The 13,015-nt window shown below is 36.9% G+C and overlaps 1 long non-coding RNA gene across 2 annotated transcripts; it reads right to left on the bottom strand.

Annotated features, from left to right (window-relative positions):
• Window positions 1-286: 286 nt before the first annotated feature.
• Window positions 287-2,405, bottom strand: LOC116590482. Of its 2 annotated transcripts, none has more exons than XR_004285626.1 (3): window positions 2,297-2,405; window positions 1,103-1,314; window positions 287-340 (listed from the first exon to the last, which is right to left on the bottom strand). It is a non-coding gene; the product is annotated as an uncharacterized LOC116590482 (long non-coding RNA). The 2 variants fall into 2 exon arrangements; XR_004285625.1 differs by having other exon boundaries at window positions 303-355.
• Between the last annotated feature and the right edge of the window lie 10,610 nt (window positions 2,406-13,015).

Below are 13,015 nucleotides of genomic sequence, written 5' to 3'. Positions count from 1 at the left end.
GGTAACTGGATGATGGACATTGAGGTGGGTGTTACTGTGAGCACTATGTAAGACTGATGAAACACAAACCTGTATCTCTGAAACAAATAATCCATTATATGTTAATAATAAAATGGAAGTCTGGGAGTCACTTAGTTTCACTATGTACTCAAAATTGTAAGAAACAAAATGTGTCCTCATCATGCTTCAACAGACATTTGTCCAGAGCATTAGATCAGGACTTGAACTCACCACCATAACAGCAAGAAGTTTGAAAATGATACAGAGGTGTCTATGCAGCTGAGAAGTCCGGTTGTGATGTCTGAGGAGTGTCCAATGGTGCTTCCAATACAGATCCAAGCTGTGGAGCACATAACTATCAAAGGTAACAGAGCCACACACTAGTTAAAGTATAAGGACATAATTTAACCACAAATATATGATTTGAACTCAAATTCTATTTGCTCAGAGGTGAATGGTCCTTTTTAAAGGAGAATGAAGGAGTATGGAGGGGCTGAGGGGGACCTCAGCAGAGTCAGGGAAGTGAAAAATTACAAGAAGTAGAATCCAGTTAGGTTTGTTATCTATACTTATCAAAGTTAGGCTCCTACCTTCTGACAGAGACTGAGGAACTGGGACACTTATCAGGAGTTGGCTGCCACAAACAGCAAATTCTTTTGCTTGAATTTTCTCAGTCATGCACTTTAATCCCCGGGTGGGGGTGGGATGAGGTGTGGGGAAGGAGTGGGTTTTCTAGGGTCATCCTAAGGATGCAGCTTGAGCTTTTAGAACCTTAGGGAAGGTTTTGTTCAAGTCTCTAGGCCCAGCTTGTTATGTTCAGGTAGGTACTAATTATCCTCGATATATACAGTATTGCTGATAGACCTATATTAGGTTTGGCTAACTACTGCTACTTCATCTCCACAAGCAGCTGATGGAGACGATGCAGCAGGAAAGCTCTCTGCTGTGAGATAATGGAGAAAATCAAGAGGTTTGTGTCCAGAAATCAAAGAGCCTTTAAGAAGACAGAGGAGACAGAGGCAAAGCAGGACAGACACTCCAGGGAGAAAAGGCTTCTAAGAGGAGCGTCCACGGTGGACCGCGGCACCTAGGCGCCCCCTACCTGCGTCAACTGTGTGCTCCAGTGAGGTCTCTTTGGCTCCGCGACCCCTAAGTCTTTTACATAGCTTTGTTCCGAAGTCGGCTCTTAGCCTCCCATCTACGGACGTTAGACGGCGCTGTGAGCTAGCTCCTCTGAATGTTCCTGTAGACGTATCCATCCAAAGCACATGAGCAAAACAACTAGGAGAACCAAGCCTGCACTCAGAGGGAGGTCTGTGAAGCAAGGAGAAAAGGAAGCACACAGAAGCATTCAGGGTCCCTACCAGTCCACTAGCCTGGAAACCCTCTCTACCGCCTCCATCCTGGCTCCTCAAAAGCACTCCTGATAATGTCCAGGCACCCGTCCAGTGGACAGGAACCATCCTCACTTGTTTTGATTGTCTTCCTGACAGGCCGACCTCATGGGCAGGGAATTATATTTCAAGGAACAAGATACAGACGTTGGAAATTCTCCAACACCACATGCATTCCTTTGTGAGCTGCTCCCTGCATTACTTCTGATTTTCCTCTCTCACCTCCCTAATCTCATCATGCTCTGCCCTCCATGCTCCTAATATCCTCACAAACTACTGTTACTAAAGGTCCTTTGAACCCACTGACTTCTTCACATGCCATTGCCTGTGGTGAGGGAGGATACACTTCTTCTCCTCTCTGTCCTCCCCATTTTGCATCATTCATTGTGCCTTATACTTTCTCATACTTCCGCACTTCTTCCAAGAAGTCTTCTTCTTTGTGCATCCCATTGCAAGTCTGATTCCTTCTTCTGAGTTTCTAAGTACAGCTCTCCACCTACAGTTTAGTTTCTTGTTAAATTTTGAGAATTCCCACCTGGACTACAGTCTCAGATAATATGGAAACTTCATTTATGTTAATCCCCCATAAGACCCCTGACACGTATTGGATTGGATACAGAGTGACAAAGAAAATTTTCCTCTTATTGAAGTTTAAAATCAAATGTGGCTATTTCAGTCTCTCACATGACACACCTCTAGTGTTTCTAGACTATAGGATTTTTTCAACTATAAACAGGGTTGGAATCTGAAGACACTCCCATCAGGTAGCACCACACGATAAAATCTTGCCTTTCGGCTGAGACTGCTTCTTCACAACCCATCACTGCATTAATAAATCACCACAATATGGATTCTTCTTCTCACATCATTAGCACCCATTCTTTCTGAGTAAGGAATCTCACCTTGCTGAATCTAACTATTCATTCACCAAGAATCAGCTCAGCAATTAGAACTCCTTTTATACATCACTTCAAACATCAATTTTGTTTCATCAATTTTAACACACACATATTCTCACATTTTCCATCCTAGAGAGAGAGAGAGAGAGAGAGAGAGAGAGATAGATAAGGGGGAGAGAACATTTCTTATAGTTAACAGTATCTCAGAAAGCACAGTGTCATTGCATGTACACACATAAATTTGGTCTGAAAATCCTTATGTTGGTATTTTCTAGTTAGATCACTAACATAAAATTCTGTAGAATGGAAGCCAGTGTCTTGGAGGAAAGTCTCAGGGACAAAGAAGGAGTGTTTTCTATTAAGAAATGCTACATCACAATCTCTATTAACATCAGGAGATATTACATTACACATTAAGAGCATCAGTGACTCTGAGTCTAAACTTGAGCCTGAAGAATTGGATTCAGACTGTGCAGATACTTTTGAGAACCTAGTTAATTAGTTTATATATATATATTAGTTAATTAATTAGTTAATTAGTATATATATATATATATATATATATATATATATATATATATATAGTGAAGGGCTTTTTAAAATAAGTACAAACTAAGGATTATGACCATTATGATAACTTTCTTTCATTAAGGTACATCTTAAATTGATCACTCTTTGATCTGATGTTGTATGGTAAGTCCCACCCATTTGCAATCAAAATGAAACTATGCAATATCGAACACATTCCTATTTGTATTACAACTGCTAGGTTTTTCATCTGTCTTCTTTTGTGGATTTTATTTGAATTATTCCTTCACTTAAACATTATTAATGAAAGCCCAAAACCTGGTGTACAGAAATATTTCATCTATGTTTGCAAAGCAAAGAACCAAAAAATTGTTGGGAAATAAATTTTTAAAAGATGAAAAATTCTAAGGGAGTTTCCACTTGGAATTTTGGAATCTATTAGTATGGTTTGGGCAACTGTCCTCCTGAGTACTCAACTCAATGGAAAAGAACATAACATGGCCACTGAAGTACTTTAGGAAGTAAAAGAACAGATGCAAAGGGTAACAGTTACTAAAAATTTTAAGTACTGAAAATATTAAATTGAATTACCAGGGAAAATTGTTTAACATGTAAATAGCCTTTTGACTAGATCAAGTAAAGTAGGAACACATTATCATTCCTAGTGATGATAATGCTACTTTCCATAATACATAAATAAATTATGTAAATATAGGAAAATAATTCTAATCCTGTAATTGTTCTTTTAGGTTTTTATGAAGAAGTAAAATAGATAATTATTCTAGTAATGATTCAAATATCAATAGTCTGTGCATTGCAAATGTGATGATAAAGATGATCGTAAAGCTTGAATCAGCAGATTATTGAGTTTGAGCAAGCACATTCTGTTCACATTTTTTAACAAAATTTTGTTCCAAAAGCTAATAATTTTATTTATATCTATGCACACACATATATAATATATTTGTTTTTATTTTTTTATAATATATTTGATCCCAGAAGTGTTCCAGACTCCACTGTAGGAGTGGTGATAAAGCATTGATCAAAAAGAATTACCAGTGGGGCGCCTGGGTGGCTCAGTGGGTTAAAGCCTCTGCCTTAGGCTCAGGTCACAATCCCAGGGTCTTGGGATAAAGCCCCATGTCGGGCTCTCTGCTCTGCAGGGAGCTGCTTCCCTTCCTCTCTCTGGCTGCCTCTCTGCCTACCTGTGATCTCTGTCTGTCAAATAAATAAATAAAATCTTAAAAAAAAAGAATTACTAGTACTGCACTCTATTCTAATACATGTACAGCTTCTGCTGGTTTTCCAGTTACTTGTGTATAGTTGTGGAAATCCTCCTTGCTTGGTTTCTTATGGTTCCACAGTAAAAGTATTTATTCAGAGGTAAGTCAGACAGAGAGTGGCAAATACTACATGATATCTCTTGTATATGGAAACTTTAAAAAATGCATAGAAACAGTGAGTAGAATGGTGATAAGCAGAGGCTAGATATTGGGAAGAAAGGGATACTGGTCAAAGGGTGCAAACTTGCTTTAAGAAGACGAGTAAAAAGGAAAACTTCCAAACTCATTTTATGAAGCCAGCATCACCTTGATCCCAAAACCAGACAAGGATCCCATCAAAAAAGAGAGCTATAGACCAATATCCTTGATGAACACAGATGCGAAAATTCTCACCAAAATACTATCCAATAGGATTCAACAGTACATTAAAAGGATTATTCACCACGACCAAGTGGGATTTATTCCAGGGCTGCAAGGTTGGTTCAACATCCGCAAATCAGTCAATGTGATACAACACATCAATAAAAGAAAGAACAAGAACCATATGATACTCTCAATAGATGCTGAAAAAGCATTTGACAAAGTACAGCATCCCTTCCTGATCAAAACTCTTCAAAGTGTAGGGATAGAGGGCACATACCTCAATATCATCAAAGCCATCTATGAAAAACCCACCGCAAATATCATTCTCAATGGAGAAAAACTGAAAGCTTTTCCGCTAAGGTCAGGAACACGGCAGGGATGTCCATTATCACCACTGCTATTCAACATAGTACTAGAGGTCCTAGCCTCAGCAATCAGACAACAAAAGGAAATTAAAGGCATCCAAATCGGCAAAGAAGAAGTCAAATTATCACTCTTCGCAGATGATATGATACTATATGTGGAAACCCAAAAGACTCCACTCCAAAACTGCTAGAACTTGTACAGGAATTCAGTAAAGTGTCAGGATATAAAATCAATGCACAGAAATCAGTTGCATTTCTCTACACCAACAACAAGACAGAAAAAAGAGAAATTAAGGAGTCAATCCCATTTATAATTGCACCCAAAACCATAAGATACCTAGGAATAAACCTAACCAAAGATGCACAGAATCTATACTCAGAAAACTATAAAATACTCATGAAAGAAATTGAGGAAGACACAAAGAAATGGAAAAATGTTCCATGCTCCTGGATTGGAAGAATAAATATTGTGAAAATGTCTATGCTACCTAAAGCAATCTACACATTTAATGCAATTCCTATCAAAGCACCATCCATCTTTTTCAAAGAAATGGAACAAATAATTCTAAAATTTATATGGAACCAGAAAAGACCTTGAATAGCCAAAGGGATATTGAAAAAGAAAGCCAAAGTTGGTGGCATCACAATTCCGGACTTCAAGCTCTATTACAAAGCTGTCATCATCAAGACAGCATGGTACTGGCACAAAAACAGACACATCGATCAATGGAACAGAATAGAGAGCCCAGAAATAGACCCTCAACTCTATGGTCAACTAATCTTCGACAAAGCAGGAAAGAATGTCCAATGGAAAAAAGACAGCCTCTTCAATAAATGGTGCTGGGAAAATTGGACAGCCACATGCAGAAAAATGAAATTGGACCATTTCCTTACACCACACACGAAAATAGACTCAAAATGGATGAAGGACCTCAATGTGCAAAAGGAATCCATCAAAATCCTTGAGGAGAACACAGGCAGCAACCTCTTCGACCTCAGCTGTAGCAACACCTTCCTAGGAACATCGCCAAAGGCAAGGGAAGCAAGGGCAAAAATGAACTATTGGGATTTCATCAAGATCAAAAGCTTTTGCACAGCAAAGGAAACAGTTAACAAAATCAAAAGACAACTGACAGAATGGGAGAAGATATTTGCAAACGACATATCAGATAAAGGACTAGTGTCCAAAATCTATAAAGAACTTAGCAAACTCAACACCCAAAGAACAAATAATCCAATCAAGAAATGGGCAGAGGACATGAACAGACATTTCTGCAAAGAAGACATCCAGATGGCCAACAGACACATGAAAAAGTGCTCCATATCACTCGGCATCAGGGAAATACAAATCAAAACCACAATGAGATATCCCTCACACCAGTCAGAATGGCTAAATCAACAAGTCAGGAAATGACAGATGCTGGCGAGGATGCAGAGAAAGGGGAACCCTCCTACACTGTTGGTGGGAATGCAAGCTGGTGCAGCCACTCTGGAAAACAGCATGGAGGTTCCTCAAAATGTTGAAAATAGAACTTCCCTATGACCCAGCAATTGCACTACTGGGTATTTACCCTAAAGATACAAACGTAGTGATCCGAAGGGGCACGTGCACCCGAATGTTTATAGCAGCAATGTCCACAATAGCCAAACTATGGAAAGAACCTAGATGTCCATCAACAGATGAATGGATCAAGAAGATGTGGTATATATACACAATGGAATACTATGCAGCCATCAAAAGAAATGAAATCTTGCCATTTGCGACAACATGGATGGAACTAGAGCGTATCATGCTTAGCGAAATAAGTCAAGCAGAGAAAGACAACTATCATATGATCTCCCTGATATGAGGAAGTGGTGATGCAACATGGGGGCTTAAGTGGGTAGGAGAAGAATCAATGAAACAAGATGGAATTGGGAGGGAGACAAACCATAAGTGACTCTTAATCTCACAAAACAAACTGAGGGTTGCTGGGGGGAGGGGGGTTGGGAGAAGGGGGGTGGGGTTATGGACATTGGAGAGGGTATGTACTTTGGTGAGTGCTGTGAAGTGTGTAAACCTGGTGATTCACAGACCTGTGCCCCTGGGGATAAAAAAATATGTTTATAAAAAATAAAAAATTAAAAAAAAAAGAAGACGAGTACGTTCTGAGGATACAATATACAGCAGAGTAATTACAGCTAACAATACTGTATTATACATTTAGAAGTTGCTAAGAAACTAGATCTTAAATGTTCTCATTACAGAAAATGAGTGATAATTACGTGAAGTGAAGTGAAGTGGTAGAAATGTTGAATGATGTTATTTATGGTAATAATAGTATTGCAATAATTGTATCAAATCAGCATATACAATATAATATCTCAAAAAATTAAGTTCCATTTCGAACTACCTTATAAAGCCTCTTTGGAGGTAAGCTTGCAAGAGTGCCCTTTCGCCTCTTTAGCACTACAGTGGGATCAGGCACCAAGCTGTAGGCAAATCCTTCGTGGTTCCTGGCACCAAACAGGATGCTAAGCTGACATATAGGAATTTTCATAATTCATCGTGTTAATCCTCTTTCAGTTTACATAAGGATAAACTAAGAGTTCTGTGGTCTATTTCATTTACCTAGCACATTCCTTCTCCCAGTGGACTGGATGGATGTTTAATAGGCATAGATATTTTCAATTCAAGGTCATGGGTGGCAACACTGTTTCAGATACCAATATGTTGAATCTTCCTCCTTGAAAAGCCCAGATACCATATTTTTTAGAAGACTCTGGCCTCCACTGGGAGGCCATTACCGTATAGGACTTTCTCCTCTATTTTAGAGTCTACCAAAGGACATTTTTGCCTTCATTTAATGCTAGCCCAGACATGATCTGTTATAATATGAGAACTGAAACTCAGGGCCAGAGTCAAAGTTAGAGTCAACATAGGACCTCAGTTGTGCCCATGTAATGCATTGTTATAGGATGGGAAGAACATACAGGGAATAAAGGAAAAGACAAGAAAGAGAAAGAACTTTTAAAGAGTCAGTAACCATGTCAAGTGGTTTGTGATGACTATGATACTTAATGTTTAAAAATTAATTTAAGTGCGCGTGGGTGGCTCAGTGGGTTAAGCATCTGCCTTCAGGACAAGTTGTGATCCCAGAGTCCTGGGATCCAGTTACACATCAGGCTCCCTGCTCAGTGGGAAGCCTGCTTCTCTGCCCTTCCCCTGGCTTGTTATCTCTCTCACTTTCTCTTGCTCTCAAATAAAATCTTTAAAAATTAAAAAAAATAAATTTAATATTTTTATTGTGTCATTTATATGCCATTTCATCTATTTAGGATATGATTCCAAGTAAGAGATGTGGATTGATTGATTGGCTTATATTTTATTTATTTATTTGAAAGAGACAGACAGAGAGAGCAAAAGCAAAGCAGGAGGAGAGGCAGAGGGAGAAGGAGAAGCAGACTCCCTGTCAAGCTGGGAGCCTGAAAGGGGCTCAATCCCAGGACTTGGAGATCATGACTTGAGGTGAAGGCAGATGCTTAACCATTTAAGTCACCGAGGTTCCACAAGATGTGGCTCTATTTAGTCTCAGTTTGTTCTTCTCTAACATATGGAAAATAAACGTATCATTGAGACTGTTTGAGGATGCAAACAATCAATACATGTCAGAAATAACTAAAATCATTGATATTTATGAATTCATTACAGGCATTCAGCCCTGCTCAAAGCTGTTTTCATAAACTGTGTCACAGCACAAGTAAAGTGTTCCATGTTTTTGACTAAACATCAGCCATGTCTCTCCTGAAGAAATCCTCAACAGAAGCCACAAAGAAAGTAGTGCAGGGATAATTCTTACCTGGATAAGTGTCCCCTATGACTGCCACCTGTTTGAACATTTGAGCAGAATCCTTATGTCCTTCCTGAAAGTATACTGGAAGACTAGAGAAAGAGGCTGGCTTTGCTTGCCCTAGGATTTTGCCATGCACATAAAAAATAAAATCATTACTTCTGTATGTAACTGTTGCAATGCAGTGTTTTATACCTTGGTACTTAAAACATGGCTTTGTAACACCTGGGCGATATTCTAAAAATGACTATTTATGAGAAGCAATATCAGAGCCCCCTACTTTTTAAAGATTTTATTTATTTATTTGAGAGAGAGAGGGAGAGCATGAGAAGAGGGAGAGGTCAGAGGGAGAAGCAGACTCCCTGCTGAGCAGGGATTCCCAATGCAGGACTCAGTGCTGGGACTCCAGGATCAGGACCAGAGCCAAAGGCAGTCGCTTAACCAAATGAGCCACCCAGGTGCCCAATATGAGTCCTTTCCCAAAACTGTCTTTTCTTCTCAGCCTCTGTTCCTTTGTTCCATCCTCAGGTTACTTGACCTCTTGTGGGTTAGGTGGGAGATAATTTCTCAGGTAGGATAGGTTTAGTTAGGTAAGAAAAATAGAGAGTAATGAAATGGTCAAAATGGGTTAGTTTATTTCAAATGGTTAAGTTATTAAAAAAGTTATTAAAAAGTTATAAAAGGGGTGATATTTTATAAATATCAAAATGTTTCTGAGTCCATATAGGAAAATGAGTAAAAATCATGCCATGAAAAATTTTACTTTATTTTTTATAAGATTTCATCTGCTTATTCATGAGAGACACATGGAGAAAGACAGAGACAGAGGGAGAAGCAGACTCCCCACAGAGCAGGGAGCCCGACATGGGACTAAATCCCAGGACTCTGGGATCATGACCTGAGCCAAAGGCAGATGCTTAACCATCTGAGCCACCCAGACACACTTTATTTTATTTTTTAAAAGATTTATTTATTTTAGATTGAGAGAGGACACAGTGCAGAAGGCTAAGGGAGAAAGAGAGAGAGTCTGACGAAGACTCCATGCTGAGTTTGGAACCCCACATGGAACTCAGTCTCACAACCCTGAGATCACAACTGCTGGATGCTCAATTGACTGTACCACCGAGGTGCCCTGACATATGAAGATTTTAAAAGCAATTTGGCAATATCTAGCAATATTTTAAAGGATTACTTTCTGGCTCTAAGAATCTCTGCTACAAAAATATACATTTTAGTATACATGTTAACTTTTATGTTTAAGGATGTTTGTTTCAGCATTGTTTCTTGTATCAAACAACAATAGCAACATAAAACTCTGCCAAATATTGAAGTATCAAGGAAAATTGGTGAACTGGAAATCATTGTGGCCCATCAATACAATGAAATACTATGAAAACTTTTATTACAATTTTAATTTATTTTAAATTTTTAATTTATATAATATTATTATTTATTTTATTACAATTTTATAGTGTGTATATGTCAATGTATGAATGTATAAAGAAGACATGGCATACACCTGTACAATAGAATATCATTCAGCCACAAGAAGAAGGAAATTCTGCCATTTGCAACAACTTGTATAAAACTTGAGGGCACTATGCTCAGTGAAATCAGACAGCGAAAGACAAATACTGTAGGATATCCCTTTATATGTATTTTAAAAAGCTGAATTAATAGAAACAGAGAGGAGAGTGGCTCTTAAAATGGGTTACAGCTTGGGAAAATTGGGTGCTGTCGGTCAAAATATAAAATGTCTAGTTATACAATGAATATGTTCTGGGAAACTAATGTACAACATTGAAATAAAGCTAATAAGCTGTATTATATAGTTGTAAGTTGCTAAGTGAGTAAATCTTTTGTTCTCACCACAAAAAATGATATTACTGAGGTATTAGCTAATGTTTTGATAATAATCATTTTGAAATATGTAAACGTATGAAATCAGCATGTTGTATCCCTTAAACTTACATAATGTTATATGCCAATTATTTATCAATAAAACTGGAAAAATTTAAATTATTAAAAATACATGTTTGCTAAAATATTACAAGTAGACAAACATACAAACATTAGGTGATAATTTATCTCCCTTTTACTCAAATTCAGTGTAATACATTTACCTTCCAAATAATATTTAGTTAGTGTGCTTGGCTGGCTCAGTCTGTAGAGCATGCAACACTTGGTCTTGGGACCTTGAGTTCAAACACCACGCTGGGTACAGAGCTTACTTAAAAAAGTAATATTTAGCTAAAATCTCAATTTAGTGTGGCTGAAAAATTCTTTTGTGGCAAAAGCAAAAGTAGGAAAGGTGTTCTGGAAAAAAACAAACTTTTGTATTTAGCATTTTGTCATTCATTACACAAAAATTCAAATTCAATTACCAGGACCCCAACAACTGGAGAGAAAATATGTGAAAAATACAGAGAGGCAGCTAGAATATTAATTCATATATACATATATATAAACCCCATATCTAAGCTCTGATCTCTATATCACACTTAGTAATTATATATACTAAGTAACTTAGTAACAAACATGTATATATAGTTATAAACCATATATTGCTACACAGATGTTTATATATATTACATATCTATCTACTGATATATATGCATATATATATATATAATCTGATTATATATAATTTGTTCAGATTTACATACTCTACTTCTGGACCATTTCATGAGGAAGAGAGAGTGAGACGGAAATACAGCTTTGTGAACTCTAACAAATGCTCACAATAAACTCATCATACTAATGAGTCTGAAAAAACTGAAAAGATATGAAAAGTTTATCCTTCAGGATATTTTACATTTAAAAAGATGGGTTTTTAACTGTATACTTAATGTCTTTACCTGTTTAATGGTTAAAACAATGTCCATTATGAAATTGTGTATGTATGTGATCAAAGAAAAGCCCTAAATGTAGAGTTCTGACACATACTATACCATCAGAGTTTTATCTATAATCATTGTTCCTACCATTATTATGATCATAGGTGCATTCACATAAATGAAAACACACATGTAAATGCACACCCATAAATCCACCTTCAAAGAATCCACATGAGTATAAGTAGAGTATATCTTTTGGAAATAAATACACCAAGATTTTGATAGTGTTCACCACTGAAAGGTGAGATCAGACAAGATCTAGGATATATGCAGATTTCCAATGTTTGCACCTGAGACTTCTACACTTATAAAATGAAATAAAAATCAATGAGGCAAAAGATATATGTATATATATATATACATATATATACATATATATGCATAAGTATAAAACTCATGCATTATATATATACATATATATTTAATTTAATACTTAAAATTTTAATTGTAATTGAAAATTACAAAACAAAATCTAATTGTAATACAATTTCTAATTTCTATTTCAATAATTAGAATAGAAATAGAAATTAGAAATATAATTTCTAAAATATATATACAGACATATATACATAAATATATACATGTATATTTAATGCATGAGTTTTTATAACTGTAAGTATTAGAAAAGTAAACTAGAAAAGATGTCTAAATATGATTACTATTATTCTACATTTTTCTGATTATATTCTGCTTGTTCCTTTTATTTTCTATATACTTTCTACAACTTTGCAGAACTTCAAGGAATGCCAACTAACTTTTAAAAATGAAAGAAAGCATATGTAATTCTGTAAGTTTTAGAGAACTTATTAAAAATAAGAAAAATTAAGTGTTTGAAGACAATATAGTAATCATAATCACAATAATAGCCAAATTTACAAGGCATCAATGAAGAAGCTTTAGGAATACCTTTGGCAGGAGACTATTAGTCTTAAAGTGTGGAGAGCCTGGAGTAGGGACCAGTCTAAGGGCACATGGAAAACTAGAACACATAGTTGTTACTGTCAATTTGTGAGGAAAGAAGAGGAATAAAGAACAAGGAGTATATATAAAAGGATATAATGAGTAGATGTTTGACAATTAACTGAATAGTGCAGACATAGCATATTCTGCACAAATATATGTTCAGGAAGTCCAGAATTTTACTAATTCACTCATTCATTCATTCATTTATGCAAACTCTATCCCCAATGTGGGGCTTGAACTCACCACCCTAAGATCAAGAGTCACATGTTCTAATGACAGAGCCAGCCAGGTGTCCCAAGTTCTGAATTTTAAAGTTAGCTCCATGAAAGCTGACTTTAAACAAAGGTTCCGGGGCACCTTGGTGGCTCAGTTGTTTAACTGTCTGCTTTCAGTTCAGGTCATGATTTCTAGGTCCTGGGATCGAGCCCTGCACCAAGCTTCCTGCTTAGCAGTGACTCTGCTCCTTTCTCTATGCTCATTCTCTCGCTCAAAT

This window comes from Mustela erminea, chromosome 5 (assembly GCF_009829155.1).
Source record: "Mustela erminea isolate mMusErm1 chromosome 5, mMusErm1.Pri, whole genome shotgun sequence".
NCBI classification, from domain to species: Eukaryota; Metazoa; Chordata; class Mammalia; order Carnivora; family Mustelidae; genus Mustela; species Mustela erminea.
This window is presented reverse-complemented; position numbering and strand designations above follow the sequence as displayed.